Consider the following 16,388-nt stretch of genomic DNA (forward strand, 5'->3'; position numbering starts at 1 on the left):
TGTCCTGTTTTACCCGTCTGCCCAGCCTACGACGTCCGACATCTGTAATGAGGAGGGAGGTGCCCAACCCCTTGACTTTTGGACATCGTTTCCCCTTGGCTTCGCCACTTGTTGAAGACACTCACCACAGCACTCTTCGAACAGCCGACAAGTTCTCCAGTTTTTGAAATTCTTGTGCCGAGTTTCCGACCCATTAGAATCTACCCTCGGTCAAACTCAGGCGCCCCTTCCCCATTCTACACACGGCCAACACTCACTGATACTACATGCACCGTACGTGTGTCTGACTAGCAGGCATTCCTCGGCATGTGACTCTGCTATCGCCTGGACGGGTTTATATCGATAGTAGATAGATGGTCATAATGTTTTGCCTGATCGGTGTATAATAAATAAATTTAAAATGTAGGAAATTTTCAATATTCTGATCATCTTGTAAGAAATTTTACAAGTTATGACAAGAAGCAATAATAGTTTTAAACAAACTAGATAATCAAATATTATTATTATGATTATTATATTTGAAGTACAATCAAATATCACGACATTAATTATTAGTTTTAATTAACAGAATTGAGCTGAAAATTAAATTTTGACCTCAAAAGATTAAGTATTAAGTTTATGCGTTCTGTTCCTTTCTAAAGATTTTTTTTTTTTAAGCTGGAATTGGTTTCAAGGTTGTTTCTGAGTGAATACTTTCTTCAAGATAAAATTAAAAATTATAGAAAGGTTTTGGAGAGATTCGAGCCGAGTCGAGATTTTTACTAGCAGTCTCGACTCGACTCGTGTCTCGACTCGAAAATTCGAATCGAGAAATACGTTTGTCTCGACTCATCTCGAATTTTACAAAGAGTGTCTCGACTCGAATTCGAGTCTCGACTCATGCGCATCCCTAAATGTACGTGTTGCACATATGGTAGAGCCGGCCATGATAGCCACAAGTAAAAGATAAAATCATAATGAAATTCCTCTTGTTTGCCAGAAAAACGTTCACTAATAGCGCGTTCGTAAGGAATACGGTTGAGCTAACTCCAATTATGTAGAATGGCGAAGTCGAAATCTAATAAACTACACTGACACGAATATGTTTAACAGCAGGCGCCATGTTTTGATCTTACGTTGATTATTTTATTGAAATGAATGAGACTTTCCTTGTCCCAAAGAATCTGTTATAGGCTCAACGATAGAGCGCTCGTCTCTGGTATTTTGGGTCACTGGTCCGATCCGAGGAACCGCCAAGTGAGCATTGTGGTTGACAAACACCGTGTGCGAAGGTTTCCTCGTGGTTCTCCCGTTTCCTTCTACTTACTTCATGAAGCTGCAGGATATTTGATATCCACGGTTTTCCGTATATTACATACATATAGGTACATTACATACGCCAGCTATGCGTTATGTACCTCCTCCTCTATGTGAGATCTTTACTGCCTCTATACAGTTCGTTCTTTCATGCGGAAAGTACGTATAGAAGGAACACATACGGAAAGTACGTATAGAAGGAACACATACGGAAAGAACGTATAGAAAAAACACATACGGAAAGAACGTATAGAAGGAACACTTATGGAAAGTACGTATAGAAGGAACACATACGGAAAGTACGTATAGAAGGAACACATACGGAAAGTACGTATAGAAGGAACACATACGGAAAGTACGTATAGAAGGAACATATACGGAAAGTACGTATAGAAGGAACACATACGGAAAGTACGTATAGAAGGAACACATACGGAAAGGACGTATAGAAGGAACACATACGGAAAGTACGTATAGAAGGAACACATACGGAAAGTACGTATAGAAGGTACACATACGGAAAGTATTATAGAAAATACGTTTTCAGTTACACGCTTGCTGCAGGCAGAGCCGGATCTTGAATCCTGCGAACTACGCGTTCGCAGGAAGCGTCAGGTGAAGAGGGCGCCAAACTTGCAAAGGAATTTTGTTTTAAATGTGAATATTTATGAGAGAAAATGATATGATGAAAACTTTTCCAAATAGCTTCAAATAAATATTGTACAGACTGAAATACAGAAAAGAATACATCAAAGGGAGAATAAACTCGAATCTTTGTCTGATTGGCTATAAAACCCTCTTCACAATTGAAATGGAATCGTACATCAATTGACGCTAATGCCACACTCGCAAGTGATGCTAGTTTGAGGAAAATTTCCCGCGGCGGCGGCGCACGGAGATTTAGGAAATATTTTTTAAAGAGGGGGAAAGGAGATTTTACGAATATGAGATAAAGTGTAGAGCTTTTCAATAGATGTTAAATTAAGCACTACGGCAGTACGACTAAAGACGGCTGCACTCTCTCCACAATCCCACCATATGCACAAAATACAAATGTGCAATGTATGCATATGGTAAGGGTAATGTGATCAAAAGGTCATTAGAATTATAAGTAACATTTCTTTTTTTCAGAACTCACAGCAGTATATGCTCGTTGTACTATAATAGCGTAACAATCATTATCAATCCATTCTCTCGTATTAACCTCAGAGGGGGCGATATTTTTAAACATTTGGTAGTAGTCCAAATGCAATGTGTAGTTTTGATTATTAGTTACTTGTGTTCGGGGATGCGCCGACGGAGGTGGTGCGAGAGTCTGGATACTGTAGAACTTCTAATTTTTAAGCAAATTAGCACAATTTCAGAGGGCAAATACACAATATTATTTCCATTTTGTAGGCTACTCCGAAAAATCTTCGAACTCAAAAGAGAAATCTTGGATGCGCCACTAGTTGTGTTTACATTGTGTTACTGATTGCCTGATTTCGAATGTCTGTGTTGGAAAGAGACGTGAAAAAACTGGATTGTTTTATAGGTCTAAGGTACCTTGACAATAAGTTTTGCAAAGGTGGGTTAAGACGTTTTGCGGGGGAATCTGATTTTGAAGTTCCGCCACTGGATCGAAGACAAACTAAATATCGATTAAGGCACATACTTTTCTCATTTGTTGTGTATTAAACAAGTTCAGCTAAAATTAATGCAAAATTATTTAAAGTCAACTCTATCTCAAGAACGATTAAATGGACTAGCTTTGATGGTCATTGAAAATGACATACTGAATTAAATGGATACGGATGCAATAATAAGAAATTTTGCCAAATTGAAATCCAGAAAAGTGTCTTTATAACATAAATTTTTCAGTAACAAAGAAAATGAGAAATTAAGCTAATTACTATCATCATATCTCTAGAAAACACTATGTAAATATTCTTTTAATGAAGCATAAGAGCATACCTCTTTGTCAAAATAAAAACTTGTGTTAATGATAGATTTCAAGCTCGTGAGTTTTATTGTGTTTCGACTTTTATGTTTCAATTGTACTTGTCAAAATACATGTTAGGTATATATTTTAGTTGTGCTTTGTGCTTATTTAATGAAAAATACTATTAATTATAAAAATTGGAAATTTATTCAGTTTTTACCCACGGTCAATTAGTTGTAATTTTGAAATTTTTCGTTAATATTCATAGGTAGATTACAGGTATTGAAGAAATTTACAATTATAACAATTATTTGAGATTTTTTTTTTTTGGTCCATTACAACTTTCTACTCTTTTATTATCATTTAAGTGGAAGCGCCAAAATACAGTATTGTTTGCTTACACTTAAGAAATGTCTAGAACTGGTCCTGGCTGCAGGATTTTATATATAGTCCTACTTTAAGTCCAAAAGCTACATGATTTATGTATATAACCTACGTTTTTACGTATGTCACATACGTTTTATTCCTCTGTGTAGTCTCGGTGCATAATCTTGGCACGTTAAACTAAAAAATATGTTGTATTTGCCATTTCACTCTGCACTTCAAACACTGTTGTGGGAAGAAGAGAGTGAATAGTCACCGTTTTCCCCAGTTTGTCTCCTATACCAGAATGATTATTTCTATTTTGAAAATATTGAGGTTTCTACTCTTGAAACAACTTTGTTATATTTTACTTATGTTGTGCTAGAAAAATACAAGGACAAACGAGGAAGTAAAATTAATGTTATTGAATATTTCGAGGTTATATATGTATATATCTACAGATTGAATTACGTAACAACAAGTGTCATACGCATGACATTAGAAAGCGACATCATTTACCGCATCTTATAACTAATTGAAAAAAAAAAAACTAACCTTACTTCAACAGTCTGATGTTATTGTTCTTTTATTTGGTTTCACGAAGAGTGTGATATTCTCACGCAAGAGAGATCAAGCGTTCTAGCGGGATGAGAGTTTGATGTCTTAGTTCTGGATCTTCCGAACAGTCTCGTACAGGAAATGGTTATTATTCTATGTGACTACGGATAACCTTTAAAAAAAAAGAAGAAGAAGAACGAAAAAGTCTGTGCTTATAAAGACTGAAGACGCGCTGGAGGTCATTAGAATGAATAACTAGTTAACGCATTTGGACAAAGGAAGAATATTAACCCTTTGATGCACATAATCATAGATATTGATCTATCTATAAGACCGCGTCCAAATTGAAACAAATATTAAGAGTATCACAATTAACTGGTTAAAAAAAAAAAGAATTCTTTCAGTTTTATATCCCACAGTTATGCTCTGTAGGCCAGTGATGATTTCTCCTGGGGAAATTTTCAATACACAGGGGGTTACAGTACTACTGCGAAAATATTGGTGATCCACGTTGAGCACGATCGGAGATATACCCCAGGGGTATTTCGTAGCTCTAGGGTGACATTCTATGCCCGAGCCACCCTTTGAAATCATCACCGATGTAGGTTAAAGGAGGCAAATGATTTAACGAAAGTGCTCAGAGAAAAAAAAAACATATTTGGAGTACATAAAAATGAAGGATATATGCGTAAATCCTGTAGATTTTGGACTTAATATACGATTATATATATCATCCTATAGTGATCGTATAACTGAAAACGTATGTTTTATATGTACTTTAGGTATAAGTGTTCCGAATAAACGTACTTCCCTTAGGACTGTTAGATATCAGACATCCTGTAAATGGCATGATGTACGATCTAAACGGGAAAAGGGCAATATGTATGTAGCATATGAATAACATATGATCCGTACAGATTTCCGTAGTAAACGTATGGATTCCGTATATTTGTACAATATACCACTGTCCGTATAACGGATTTTTCTCGGTGTGAGTGACTGTGAAATCATTCGTTGAATGATAATGTGTGAGGGGGACTACGAGAAAACCTATAGGCACAATGTTGTGTATCACAAATTTACATAGTCTTGGATCTAACTAGGGCCCCACCACACCAACACACCAGAGGTGCAATACACTGGTAGAATGTCTTACAGGAAGACCTTCTTGACTGAGACACATTTGACTGAACACTCAAGATATGGCGGCACTTATTCTTTTGCTATGCTTCCTTTTGACAGGTCCAAGGACTAATGATTTTTTAAAAAAAATGGTTTAGGCCTGGAAATGCTTCTTCCACGTTTTTCGTCGATCTTCAGCTTCCTCTTTTAACTCTTAATATTGTCTACTATTTTTCAAATCATTGACCACTTTGATCTTCTACCTATTTTATTTATTCCTTGCTTTCCTTCAATCTTTCCTCCTGTGATGATATAAAAGAAGTTAATTTCTTCGCAAAATGTGTCCAATTCAATTGGCCTTTCTATGAAGGATGCTGGCTAAAAACGTCCTCTTCTCTCCTACCTATTTTTTTAAAAAACATATTCATTGGTTTCTCTCCCTCGGTCTATTTTATCTTCTCCATCTTAATAACTGGTTGAAATGCCCGGTTTTTGCACGGAGATAATAGGTTTGTGAAAAGTAGTTGAATCCCCTCCTCCGTCTTAAGACACGCATTTCGATGAAAGTGAAATGATACAGATCTGCAATGTTACCCTTTCCAAAGCTAAATCTTCCCTCTTTCACATCCTCCATGCCGATGGGGCTGAACTTGGAATTAAACAGAATCCAAAATTTCACTATTGATCTCAGCGATCTCGAAAACTATGGATTGGACACTAATATTGATGGTTTTCCATTATTTTGCACAAGTCACTACCTTCCTACCCACGTTCTTCAGATCTTCTCATCCCTTTACCAATAATGTGATTTTTTTTTAACTTAAAAAAAATCTTAAGTTAGGTTACGGTCCACCCCCTGTACCAAAAATCATCAAATTTGGTGCAACAGTGTAGGATAAATTAGCCGTCAAACATTCTTACATTTCTTTTCTTTTTCTTTTCTTTTCTTTTTTTTTTTTTTTTTACTTATTTAGAAAATAAGCCTTCCTTTTCCCCACCTTAAAATGGAAATTTTCAAAAACTCTGGGACATGTATTTCCTTATTTTTATTGAAGATTTTATATACCGACTTTCATCTTCCTAACTAAACGGGCTACTGAGATACTAAATTTTTCGCATAAATTATGACTTTCCCTTGGAATATGCATTTTAACCAAAGTAACGGTTCAGCAGTTTTCTCGTGGTTTGATCGCAACCAAATCAGTTTCTCTTTTATGTATTAGAATAACTGGCCTTCGGTTACCTGGAGACTTCGCTCCCCGACACCCGCATTTACTTGGCCTATGACTACACACTTCTCATTTTTTTTTCTTCCTTTGTAAAAGAAATATCAAAAACGCTGAAACACATCTTTAATTAACGTGTCTTTACTTTTAAGGGATTTCGAGATATACCTATGTTACTTTAAGAATTACAACCCGCATCCTTATTCTTCACTCCTTTTCTTCCCTTATAAGGAAAACATTAAAAAAAAACGATGAAACACACTTCTAATTATTTTAAATTAAAAGCCTAAATACTAATTATAATCTCTCCAACCTTAAGGGATTTCGAGATATGACCATCTTACTTTAATACTTGCAAGGCGAGTCTTTTTGCTTCACTTTTAGGCAGGGGTAAAAGTGGCTCTAAAAAGAAAGCGGCATGACGTCACGCCGTCCCCCTGACTATCTTTGCCCATTGTAATTTTTTAAGAACTGGGGGGACGCCATGCCATAACATATTTTTACAGGTGAGAGACGGCGTCCCCCCGCTTTTCCCCTCAATTTAACCCCTGCTTTTAGGGGGAAGTATTAGGAAATGTTGAAACATGTCTATGTTAAGTGAAAAGTCTAAATACCACATTTTATGTCTCTATCGGATTTCGAGAAGTGGCTATCCTATTATAACGTTTATAACTCCATCTATTTTTCCAACTTTTCTCTTCTTTGATATACTAAATATTTTTTTTAAATGGTTAAATAGTGTCTAATTATTATTATAAATGATCAGTTCAAATTTCCAATTTCATGTCTCTAATCTTAACGAATTTTGAGATGTGGCCATCCAATTATACCAATTGTAAACCCATCATTTTTTCTTCCCGCCTTTTTCTTCTTTTCTAGGCCAAGTATATATCATAAAACGGTTAAACCCGAGTCTAATTATGTTAAATGAGAAGTCCAAATACTGAATTTCATGTCATTAGCCTTAAGAGATTCCGAGATATGGATTTTAAGTAGGGATGGTACCGAGACCGAGACTAGTCTCGGTCTCGTCTCGGTATCGTCTCGAATTATCGAGACGAGACCGAGACCGAGACGGCCTTTTATATACCGAGACGAGACCGAGACGGGCCTCTATAAATCGAGACGAAACCGAGACGAGACTTAGGTCAGTCTCGAAAGTCTCGGTCTCGTCTCGAATATTGATATAGACAACTATTAAGATTGACCTTTACTCAAAATTTCTTTCGTTGCTGTGTTAGGTAATATGGGAACGGTTGACTAATGTTCAGTGGCGTATTTAGGGGATGGCTATCGGACTGAAGCCCCTCCCGAAATAGATTTGTAATCATTTTTTCGCATTGCACGTACAACACAAATATTTCTTAATCGTTCTCAAGCCTCCCCCGAAACAAAATCCACTGCTGATGTGTATAGTCATCTCTCTCTCTCCCTCTCTCAACACACACACAAACACACTTTATATATATATATATATATATATATATATATATATATATATATATATATATATATATATATATATATATATATATATATATATATATATATATATATACACTAGCGGATCAAGGATATGATCAAGGGAGGGGCTAAACCATAGTTTGACATTTTATCCAGTGCGTATAACCCCTTTAACACTCCCCTTGGATCCTCGCCTGTATAGATATCTAATATAAGTAAAAGGAAGAGTTTGTTTGTCTGTGTGTCTGCGTGCCTGTCTTTCTGATTGCCTGTGTGCGGCCTGGGGACCAGACGAGAGTCCAAGAGTTACGAAATTTGAGTGACAAGTATTATGTCCCAGGTCTCAGACCAAGAAGAAGCTTTTTTTTTTTTTTTTTAAATCGGGAGGGTAGAAAATGACCGATATTAATGTCGAATACATAGTTTTCGCAGTCGCTGAGATCAATGATGATACTTCCATTAGCGATGACTTTCAAATTCAGCTACCAGTGCATGCGAGCCGAAGTTCACTCGCGGGGGAGGGGAGTACCGAGACGTAAAATTAATACAAAATGACCGATATTAGTGTCAAATAGTTTTCGCGTTTTCTGAGATCAATGGTGGAACTCCGATCGCATTAACCTCCAAATTCACCGCATTCAGCTGCGGGCCGGAGTTCACAGGAGGGATACCGAGACATGTAAAAGTAATCCAAAATGGCCGATATTAGTGTCAAATGTATAGTTTTTGCGGTCGCTGAGATCAATGGTGTCACTTCCATTAGCGATGAATTTCAAATTCAGCTACCAGTGCATGCGGGTCGGGGTTCACCTGCTGGGGAGGGGGTACCCAGACATGTAAAAATAATACAAAATGACCGATATTAGTGTCAAATACATACAGTAGTTTTCGCGGTTGCTGAGATAGTGATACTCCCACAGGCCTTGACTTCCAAATACTGGTCCCATGCGAAAAATGGGTATTTCATCTAGTAATAGTCATATATATTAAAAATGCTGATTTTTTTTAACATGCTGTGTGAAATATGGAAGGGGAAATTCTTCCAGATACTCTGCAATACCACTAGATAAACAAGCAATGTTGCCAACGCAACATAAAGTTGTAATTTCTCAAATTGCACTACGTTTGATATTACATATTTCTGTTCAGTTAATTTAGTTTAGTGCGTGAGTTTTCTCGGGGTTCTCCCGTTACCTCCCACTTTCTTCATTCCACCATTTCATTCATCTCTCATCATCACAGTCTCCTTTAGCCTAACCGGAATAACCGTGGAACGTAAAACTCAAAAATTTCATTTCATTTTTAATTGAGTTTAACGCCTCTTTCAGCAGCGAGGTTATATGAGACTGAACCTACTGATTAACGTTGAATTTAAACCACATGAGCTCCCGCCGGGAATCTAACCCGGGTCTCTCACGCCATAGGCTAACTGCTTAGCCACGAAAGAGCTCTACATATTTCTAATTTATATATTAAATTAGACCACAAAAGCACATATCTTATTCAGTGTAACAAAGGACAATACATATCACTAACATCAACATTTTGGAGATCTCTAATAACTCAAATGGCAGAAACATTATAACATTAGTGTTCAGTAGTTTTAATTACAACAAGTCGCAGTTACATCATTTTAAGCAGTGTTGCGAACTTAAATAAATTGCTAAATATTATTATAAATATAGTGCAAATAACGTAGCTAAAGTGCAAAATATTTTTAAATTACTCGTAATTTGTTTTATGATGCAAGAATGTTTTCAAAACACGATGTTTTTCATAGTCTTTGGGCTACTTATAATGTTAATGTCAAAGTTTTCGTTCCAGCAATACATGTAAAATCAAATTGTAACTGAAATTAAACGTAACTGACAACTTTTCAGTAGCACTAGTTGTTCTCCCTAAGCCTTAGGCCTGGTGTATTTTTTTTTAGATTAAAAAACTGATTTATTAAAATTTTAATTACGCCCTAACTGCATTTCATTTGTTATAGTTTGACCACCAACCACCTCAAACTCGATCCATATCATATAGCTATATGCAATTACTCAAAGACTTACAGTTAGTAATACACATTGTGTTGATTTTTGGTTTGTTTTGTTTTAGTTTAACGTCTCACGATTATGCTAGGGCGGCTAAAGGAGACGTGGAGTTACTGATCATAGTGGAATCCGAAAAACTTCGGTCGTTGAACATTACCGCCACAGGGAATCGAACTCGGGACCATGCGAACCAAAATCAAGCGTACTAGCCATTATAGCAAATGGGGGTTCTTACATTGTGTTGATTTAAATAATTGAGTCCGTGTTGCCAGATCCGAAGATCAAAAAGTAGCGTGTCTGTGCTCCAAAAGTAGAGGATATGAACTATTTGTAGCCCAAGAAATGAATTATTTGGCAACTAATGACTGGTACTAATGAAATAATGTTTAAAATAGATCGGAAAATCTTATGGACATATTGCAAGACGAAATTATGATCGATAGACAAAAACAATTTTAGATTGTATACCACGTGACAAAAACAGCCTAGGAAATGTCCGCATACAAGAAATTGTGACAAAATCAGGAACCACTGGGGAGTAACCTGGAAAAGAATTACCCAAGTTAGATAGTTGTAGAGAAAACTTGGGAAGACTTCATCCAGCAGTGGATTGATAATGCTTGATAATGATGATGGTGATGATTTTATATCAAGACCTGAGAGGTAAACTAAACCAAGTCATAATTTCGTAATTTTACAGGAGAAGCGAAAAACCGGTTCCTTAACTAACAATACTAAGTAGTTACAAAGTAGTAAGGTGGCTTTAGGCTTACATTATTACCCCACTAGAAAGAACACAGTCTATTAAAAAATATATTCTAACTCAATTTGACCAAAAAGTGACTTAACATAGTCTACCATTGAAGCTGTAGTACAAACACAAAATACATAAATACCTTAAGAAAAATATTGTCCATCGCTAGCCACCACTTTCGCCCATCTGTCAGGCAATGTACGGATTCCGTGGCGAAAGAAGTCCTCATCCTTGGAAGCGATCAGAGACCCATGTTTCGATATCTTCTGAAGAAGTAAGCCGCTGTCCAATCAAATCGTTGTTCATGCAATCGAACAAGTAGTAGTCCGAAGGAGCAATGTCTGGTGAATACGGCGGGTGGGGTAAAACTTCCCATCCGACATTTTCTAAATAGGTTTTGACCGGTTTTGCGACATGTGGGCGAGCGTTATCATGTTGAACAATAAGTTTATCATGTCTGTTCTCCCATTCTGGTCGTGTTCTGGCCAGAGCTTGCTTCAAACGCATTAATTGTCGTCGATAACGTTCTCCATTCATAGTTTCACCCGGTTGCAGCATCTCATAGTACACCACACCTTTCATATCCCACCATATGCACAGCATAACCTTTGCACAGTGAATATCTCGTTTTGGTTGTGATGGACCTGGTTCACCTGGTTTCACCCAGGCCTTTTTTCGTTTAGGGTTCTCGTAATGGATCCACTTCTCATCACCCGTAATAATTCGATGCAGAAACCCCTTTCTGCTCTGTCGTTGAAGCAGCAATTCGCAAATGGTTTTTCGTCTTTCAACGTCTCTGTCTTTCAATTCATGTGGAACCCAATGTGACATCTTTTGAATCATTCCCATGGCTTTCAAGCGTTTGGAGACTGTTGTTTGATCAACGCCTAATGCTGCTGCAAGTTGTTCCTGCGTTTGACACGAATCCTGCTCGAGCAATGCTGTCAATTCTTCGTCTTGAAATTTTTTTGGCTGTCCAGCTCGCTCTTGGTCTGCCAAGCCGAAATCACCACTTCTAAACCGTGCAAACCACTTCTGACACGTTCGCTCAGCTAGAGCATGGTCACCATACACTTCCACCAAAATACGATGACTTTCAGTCGCACTTTTTTGCATGTTAAAGTAATGCAGCAGGACACCCCGCAAAAACACTTTATCAGGCACAAATTGCGCCATGTTCACTTAACTACAAACGGGTGTTGTTGACGCTTTAATCCACTGCCCTATACTACGAACGATACGCGATGACAGGGGTTTGCAACACATGTGTGGATACACGGAACTTTGGGACGCTCCGTTCGTTGCGCCATCTCTTGTCCACCCGCACGAATTAATTCCTAGACCAAATATATATATATATATATATATATATATATATATATATATATATATATATATATATATATATATACTGTATAAATTTACTAGGTAAGGTGGGATAAAATTGGATCCAAAATTTAACGAAAGTCATACAGCGAAAAAAAAAATATTTTTGACTATTTAATACTTCATGTTGCTGCAAAACTAAGAAAATGAATACAAAAGAAAACTAGAAAGTTAATAATCACTTGTTTTGGCGAGAGAGAAAAAATAGATACAGCTAGCTCGAATTACCTATATACTTATATAATATGTATGTTTATGTTTCGCAAGTAATTTTCAATCAATATAAAATTTCAACGTAATGAACGCACAATTGGTTTTCTCGAATAAAGATCACATGCACCGCTAAGAGCTCAGGAATAAGCTTAATCTATGTTACGGCAGTGGATATACGTATGCGTATGTAATGCATTACAACTTTAGGAACTTGTATAAGAAACAGAATGTACTTAAATTTAGAAGCGAACTATGCGAAACATCTGACTTTGAATCTAACTTGTTTCGTGATGCAACCCGAGGCCACACATAGCAAAGATGAGTGCCGTAGCTCCCATCACAAAGTTCAGGAATTTCGTGTTATAAGGTGTCAATTAAACACGTAGATGTGAAACGGTAATAAAGCATTTGATCAATTTTAAACAAAATATATTGTAGTAATAATTTACCCTATTTGTTCAGATAATGAACGTTATATTATGCTTTTAAAATGACAGTCAAAACAAAATGTATTGGACAATAAATGAGAAATTGTAAAATTTCAATTTCGGTACGATTAAATACATTCATGCCGTGTGTTGCGTTATAAGTTAGAATGTATTGAACAATTCTTATTCTAAGGAAGGAAATAAACTACTGTATAGTACTGAAGTTAATTTAATAGAGTTTAATTATATAGGCAGTACTGAGGCCATATGAGAAAGTCTTTTGCTGAAAGTGAAATATGGGTTACTATTAGAATTTTATCCCAGATATGATATACCCACTGATGATTGAAACTGGAACACACGCATGGAAGGCATCAGCGCTAGCAAATTAGCTCTGAAGAAGCACACCATACTATAATTCTAAGTCAAGAATAAGGCCAAAAATAAGAAGCAGAAACGACAGACTTTACAATAATAATACTTTTACAATTTTAATTTCACCTATTTATTTCGAGACTTCCGAGACGAGACCGAGATTTGGCCCTCGAGACCGAGACCGAGATCGAGACAAGCATTTGTTGACCGAGACGAGACCGAGACGGCGATTTTTGACTCGAGACGAGACCGAGACCGAGACAGCTATTTTTAAACCGAGACGAGACCGAGACTGTACAAAGTCTCGTCTCGTTTCGTCTCGATACCATCCCTAATTTTAAGATAATAATTGCCACCCCTCTTCCCATTTCCCGTCGAATTTCCAAAAATCCTTTCTTAATGGGATCTTACATCACAAATTCTATCCCCTGTTCAAATTTCAAGTTTCCAGTGTAAGCGATTTGGCCTGGGTGTTGATCAATCGGTCAGCTGGTCAGTCAGGCAAGACTTCTTATTTTCTAGAGATCATATCAATCACAATAGTATAAGCTATAAGTTTCTATATAAAATTGAGCATTTGTTCCTGCTGTTGCAGGCATTTACGAGTACAGTTTGTCTCAAAATTCATTTCAATTTATTGTTGAAAGCCTCATGGTACTCGCGAAAGCATGTCATATGGAATCTTGGCCAGTCTTATTCAGCCTGGGTTTAATGGTTAGAATTTCCAGCTATGCGTTCACCCAATTCGGGACAAATATTTGGTAAAACTAATCTAGAGTGAATTAACAATAGAGGAGCACATCTGCTACCAAGTACATATTTTATAAACTTATATTACAGCTTAAATTATAAAGCTAGATTTGTAAACAATATATAATTAATTTTATTACGAATATCTTAATGAAGCCCATTAGGATAGAGACTTACGTTAATTTCTGCACACGAATCCCGGATACTTTTTTAGAACGGGACGGGGCTGGGTTTTGAGAACTCAAAAAAGTACTTTAAGAAGTACTGTTTTGAGAAGTACTTTAAATTCCAAAAATGTTTTTACTCAATTTCATTTCTTAAAACACATTTCTTACTATTGCCTTAATTATTTTCTGAATCAGTATTTTTTGATTAAAATTTTATTTTTTCCCATGAATATTTTATCACTCTTGAGTTTCCATAGAAGTCAACACAAAACAGCTTTGCAAATTTCTGGTGACCGCCCCCAAAAATTCAGAACTAAATGACTTATCTCAAAGACAGAGCACATATCTGTCCCATGTATGAGTATCAATGTGCTTGAGCCACACACACTGAATATCTCCCATATTTTATTTATTTAACAATCACCAGATACAGCTCAGAGATTTTATACTGAATATCTAACAATAACAACAACAATGAAAAGAATTTGGGAAGGTATCGGCCAGGGCCTATTTTAGTAGATACCATCCCGACATTTGCCTGGTAGGTAGGACTGAGGGAAACCATAGAAAACCCCAGTTAGGATGGTCGGCAGCGAGAATCGAACCCACGACCCCTCGAATGCGAAGCCAACGCTCTACCACTCGAGCTACTTCGCTAAGGGTTGAACCTACAACCACATGTACTATAATAGAACTGTTAGTACTATCATTCATAATCAACATAAAATGCTTTTATCATCTTGCGCTATCTTTGAGACTTAAAGCTTAATTTCTGACGTGTCATCCGAATTATTCAAATTAATAAGTCACTTTGACCTTAACACATGTAAAATAGCAATTTCAAAATTAAAGAAATAATAATTGTACCATTAAGTTGAAATGAAAATATAAACAATAGCATATAATTTATAATAGCATTAATTTATAATTACATAAATTAACTTACCAATACGAAACAGTGGCCAGGTACAGTACACAGGAAGGAAGTTCCCCGTATGGAACTGGAATGGAATGACTTCGCCTCGTTTCTGTCACCAACCACGTCCTCGACAATCACGGCCTATACTGGGAACCGAACATAACACAAAACAGAATAGCTTTTGTCTTCCCTCTTACATTATGCACAGGAGGTAACCAAGCCTCGATGTATGACCAATCGCTGAATTGAACGCCTGGTACACAAGGCTGCATACTCAAATAAAATGTGTGGTTCACATATCAAGCATTAGGTCAAAAAAAAAAAAAAAAAAAAAAAAGTATAAGGTCTGCGGGTGTGAAATCACTTTTCAAATTACCTTTTGTAGGAATGTTCTTCCCATAAAAATCCTTCATTAAGAGGTCTCTGTTGATTCCCTACTCTGTTTCGTTGTAACGATTTTCTAAACAACAGGAATTATTTTTTAAAAAAGAAGAAGAAAAAGAAGAGAGAGAATAATTCATTGGCGTAGCAAAAGGTGAGTTCTTGGTTGATGTATTGCTTCATTCGTGTTTAACGTATTTCTAAACGCGGGGGTTATATGATAGATGTCCTACTACGTAAAGTAGAATTCGAACCAAAATCCCTTTTTATCCAAAGCTCTGTGACCCCACCGGAAGTCGAATCCAATACTACGGTTACTGAAAGCACCAGCTTTAGCCATTTGGTAACGAAGGGATAAAGATCACAAATCAAGATTCCTCTATTCACCGCTATGTTAGGTGTTTTTCACTAAAATTCTGAATATATATCCAAGTTCCAGAATCCTGCGGTACTTCCGCAACAATGTTTAAAGAGGTAGTTGGTGAGTACTTCAAATTATATGTCCGTAGCCAAACTCCTATAAAAAATTGTTGCGTGAGTACTTTAGGATTCTGAAACATGTGTTTTTGGATAGGACATATATATTAGTTCCTATGTAAAGTCTTGATCCAACTACGGTAGGTCCCATAGTTTTGGAGTTATGAATCTTTGAAGTTTATTTTTTCATGTTTTCGGCAGCCTATAACTTCGAAAGGAAGTATTTGTGCACGCAGGTTGGTCTATACTTTTTTTTTGTCTTATCTTGGTGTCAGGAATCACCTCCTATTATGTACAGGATGACAATTAATAATTACATTTATATTTATTATTATTATTATTATAATTATTCTGCCTTTCGGCAGATCCTGGACTAATGAGGATTTATTTATTTTTTTATTTTATTTTTTAGACTTGGGCCTGGAAATGTTTCCTCCACTTTTCTCGATCTTCAGCTTCCTCTTTTAACTCCCAATATTTTCTTCTATCTTTCAAATCATCGATCAGCTGTTCTTCTTCTTCCTATTCATCGCTTTCCTTCCATCTTTC

At 36.5% G+C, this 16,388-nt stretch overlaps 1 protein-coding gene across 1 annotated transcript in view; it reads right to left on the reverse strand.

Moving 5' to 3' along the window:
• LOC145692782 (calcium release-activated calcium channel protein 1-like) overlaps window positions 1-15,119 on the reverse strand; it is an 82,691-nt gene extending 67,572 nt beyond the window's left edge. Inside the window, exon 1 of the mRNA XM_081768249.1 lies at window positions 15,009-15,119. The gene's annotated coding sequence lies outside the window, so the exon portion shown is untranslated. The remainder of the gene's footprint in view (window positions 1-15,008) is intronic.
• Window positions 15,120-16,388: the final 1,269 nt, after the last annotated feature.

Source organism: Thermobia domestica, chromosome 8 (genome assembly GCF_964235325.1).
Source record: "Thermobia domestica chromosome 8, izTheDome1.hap1.1, whole genome shotgun sequence".
In the NCBI taxonomy this organism is placed as follows: domain Eukaryota; kingdom Metazoa; phylum Arthropoda; class Insecta; order Zygentoma; family Lepismatidae; genus Thermobia; species Thermobia domestica.